This window comes from Anguilla rostrata, chromosome 12 (genome assembly GCF_018555375.3).
Source record: "Anguilla rostrata isolate EN2019 chromosome 12, ASM1855537v3, whole genome shotgun sequence".
NCBI lineage: Eukaryota > Metazoa > Chordata > Actinopteri > Anguilliformes > Anguillidae > Anguilla > Anguilla rostrata.
Window position 1 is genome coordinate 35,011,597 of NC_057944.1, and position 4,770 is coordinate 35,016,366.

The following is a 4,770-nucleotide window of genomic DNA, read 5'->3' on the forward strand; positions in this document are numbered from 1 at the left end:
TGCATACACGTCATTGCTTTCTGTATTTTTCCATTTACACATACAAGTTCATAGAGTTTATAGCCTCCTGTACTTTTTCTTTTTTATTCAGGTTACACAGGGGTCACTGTAAAGTATTAGTTTTCTAAGTTTTCTAGCATATTTCTATTTCTATTTTTAGTAATATATGATTAGTTTTTGGTTAGTGTTATCTGCTGGAATTATTATTCGATTAGTGTTTTCTGCTTAATGAGTAAGTATGATTTTTCTTAAGCCTTCTGCGTTTGCCTTTTTTCTACAGTGGATACTGTGGTTTCTTGCGTTACCATAAGCTTTGCTGCAACTACTGATATAGAGTTATTGGATTACATATTGATTATATTAGTATATAGTTATACATGTGATATATGAGTGTATATAATTTTTATCATGAAGCATTGAGAGTTTGGAGGAAACAGTCTGATCAACATTGACAGGAATACCCTTTAACAAAAAAACTTTAACATGTGACATCATCACACTCATGGGGAGTCTCAAAATTCTCCTACAATCTCACTGAAATTTGTTGGTTAAATAAAAATGAAACCACAGCAGAATAATACTTTTTTTTAAAAGCACAGAAAGTTGAATATTCCTTTTTCTAATATTATTTCAGCCTCAGCCCGTGGCTGTGGCATCTAGCTTGTGGTGAGTGCATGTACAGACTGAGCCACTTCGAAACTCCTTCTCCATTAATATGGTACAAATACTTCCACAAAGAAACACATGTTGCCTGTGATGTATCTGGAACACAAAAGAAATGATAACCTCTGAAAAAACATATAGGGAATGTTATAAACCAATTATTTTCTTTATTGCCATAGGCTGTTACTGGGTACTATTCATGTGTGGTATATGTATTTTTCCAAATTAATTATGAAAAGAATATATGTTTGCCCTTATTGAATCAGACAGCGATGCAAACTCACTGTCTGAACCTTGGAACTAGGGACAAATCCTAATCATCTGGTGTTGGGCATGCCAACTATAATTAGGGTGCCAAAATGAACCCAGGCTTACTGTGTAAGATCTGGGCCACGAGCCAGGCTGGACTGGACGATCCATCCTGGAGTGTCAATATTCCTCTCTGTGTGTTAATGCGATTCTAGACATTTTTCAATGGAAAGTGCCCCTTGTTCATGATTCTTTAAAGATGAACTCCTCATTCGCTCTATTTGAGTTTGATTCATCGTTTCTTTTTCTGACGCTGCGTTTAGCTAGGCAGCCATTTTGCTGCATGTTGCTGTCATACCGTATCTCCTGCTGCTTAAACACTTTGTCCAACTGCTAGTCTTGCTCCCGTCGATGACTGAGGTGCCATTTGTGTCCTTTATGAATGTTTTCACAGGAACGCCCTCTCCTACAGAACAGTCTGGCAGCAGCTCGCTTGCTTCTCTACTCAAAGCCTACCTAGACAGGCCCTTTGAAAAACCAGGAGTAGTAACACCCCAGGTCTGACTGCGGTTCTCTTAAGCTTAAAATAAGCCTGAGACGAATTCCCATGATGCTTTGTTTCTGAACGAAAGAGGCGTCACTTTCACTTTGACCCTCACACCCGTTTCCAGCAGCACACAGTACCTCTTTGTTCCTCTGCCACTGAATTTCTGTTGCTGTAACTGCATAGCCGGAGTTCAGCGGCTATGTTTGTTACTAGGCTACAGTGGTGGCTGGCTACAGAAACAGAAGCATTGCCAAGCCTTGTGATGTTTTTTTTTTTTTTAATTTGTCTTCTATTTATTTACAGTTCATCTCTCAGCGTCGTTCTGGATCTCTCATGGGACACCAAGAAGGCCAAAACCGTGTCCTTGAAGTTCTCAGAATCACACACACACACACACACACTGTCATCTCTGTCTGCACGTGTGGCCTCTCTTTAAAAAGAACTTGTCCTCTGTTATAATTTGTCGAGGGGACGAATCTGACGCGAATAATTAGGCAGGTGCATTAGGAAGGGCATCGTCAAAGCATCCCTGTCAGTCGAACACGTCTGGGGAGTTAAAGTGTTCGGGACGGTCGTGCACGCGCTCACAGATGGATAATCTCCCTGAAGCTGCGGACGAGGGGGCTGCTGCTCTGACTGCCACATTTCACTGTGAGCCTGGAGTGACTTTGCGCCGTGCTTGTCACAGACCGGCATAATTAGTGGCGGTGGGGGGTGGGGGGTGCCATCAAGGAAAAAAAAGTCTTGGCAAGTGTGTCACGGTCGCCATGTGTACCGGCTGGCTTCAGTTGGGGCAGACAGCCTGAGATGGGTCAGGTCTTGTGGGAGAGCTCAGTTTTATGACCTTGTCTCCTGGACCGACCGAGGTTTGTGAATCAGACACCCCCCCCCACCCCACCCCTCCTGTGAGCGCGTCTGCTCCCCTCTCAAGATCGGCATATGGGACCCAGGGACTACAGAGGCGGAATGCTCTGCATTCCGGAACAGGCCAGCAGAACTTCACCTTGAACTTCAGTATTTAAAAAAAAAAAAAAAAACACTGATCATTGTTGCAGCGTGGAATAGCTTACTATGACTGCCAGCTTAAATATAAACCCTTGGGAGTTCCATCATAGGGTTTGAAAACAGTGCTCCACACTTGTGGCACAATGGTTGGGTTGTTAAATGGTTTGGGGGACAAAGGGCAGTGGTGTACAAAGTAAAAAACAAACAAACAAAAAAAGACCATTACACACAAGGTTATGGGATTAGACAAAAATGACTAAGCTAATGCACACAACACAGAAAATTATATGTTTGCAGATCGGTAAGACGCCACATGAAGTCGAGTGTGCCTAAAATAAAATGGCAGGTGCTGGTGAATTCTTGATGCAACTACACTCTGAAATGGCTTCTGTTTCCCCATCCGTGTGGTGGACAGTTCAAGGAGACTTTCCAAAGGGGTCACACAACAACATCTTCCCTCCTAAATTTTATTTTACTTTTGAAGATATTTATACTTACACACAAAAAAAATCATGTCTTGCATTGCGTTGCTAATGGCATCATGCATTTGAAGTCGGTGCTCTTAACTGAACCACACAATGGGTCGATATAGGAATAGGAAGAGAACCAAAATGCCTTTGCAGTGAAATGGAAAAAAGCCAACAGGCTCAAAGAACTGGGGTGTCTATTCATTCATGTTGCTTTGTGCTTCGCCAATTGTCCTCAGCTTTTGATGAAATGAGCAAGTCTTGATTTCCACCCCCCCCCCCCCCGCCCATTGACTACCAACTGTCATGAGCTTACTGACTGTAGTTTAACATTAACAAAGTGTGTTGCGAACAAATTGATAAAACACTAGCTGAAAATGTGTTCCTCAAATTTAAGGACAATCACAGTGTAGTTATACTGAATAAATCCTGTGGTTCAACTGAACACAGATAGCAGAAATAAAACATTTTTCCAGCTGCTCTGTTGCTTCTGTATTGACATCGAGAAAAAGAGGGAGGGCTTCTTTTCTCTTTCACAATTACACCCATTTGTTTCTGTGGGTGGCAAACAAAGCTGACAGTAAAATGAATACACATTCCAAAGCAGAAACAAAAAAGAAAACAATATGCTCGGCATCTACAAGCATCTTACTTTATTGGAAAGATACACACAAAACATTTGAAACCTCTACTGTCTTTCTCTCCGAAAAAAAAGGCATCAACGATTCACAGAATAATTGCTAACATTGAGACTGTTATTAATTAGCTCAGTACAGAGTACCAATTAAAAAGCTTGGTTTTATGATTTCTGAGGTGTAATGTCAGATCTCACAGCATAACCATATTTTCTTTATGATGGGATATGTCAAATTAAGGTTGTAATTGGGCTTGAATGAAATACACGATAACAAGGCTTGTCATGTGTGTCAGTTGTTATTGTCCTTCGGTTAGTCACAGGGTTCATTATTTTACATTGCATGAAATAGAATTTGTTAAGCCTAAAACTCATGTAAGCCCTTAATTACACAGGCCAGCAACATAACTTGGGAAATATGGGAACTGTTTACAAGGAGGCAGTTAAATTATCTGTGTTCATTTTAAATCCAGCATAAAGTCCAAGTATATGAGTCTACGATGAATCAGATATACTCTTGAGTAAAATGTTTTAAGAACTTCTTTCATGAACAAATTGCTGTGTGCATTTGCATGCAAAGAGAGCGTCACAGATGATTTCATACATGCGATTTAATACAGGCTATATGCAATATATACAATTAACACGGACACGATATAGCAAGCCACTTACGAAAATGATTTTAAGACATGCAACAGACATTTCTTTGCTCAACTAACACGTTCCTGTGCAAAGTCTTTAACACATGACCAAACATATTTAGTAGAAAGGCCTACTTAATCTTAGGCCTGCATTTATCCTTCAATTCCATAAAAGAAGCATTTCGTTTCAAAGAAGCGTTCACAGTTTCACCTCCTAGATCCGGGTGAATACCCTGTTGGCTAATTTTCCCATAAAACTAAATTTACTCCATTGTTACTATCACTGTTGAATATTAGGCCTACCCTAGCTTTTTATGATTGTGTCCATACACGAACGTCCATATGCAAACTTACATGTAAATGTTTTCCTATAACAATATAAAGGCCAAATGTGTCAGTATACCTCCTTGAATTTTCCTCAAGTAATTTGATCAGTGTTACCGCTACAAAGTATTCATTCGACCATAAAAAGTAAATCCCAACCCTCCACCCCTTCAACTGTTACGAAGGCGACCAGATTTACATATCAAATGACATAAAGGTTTTTTTCCCCCAATTCGACCT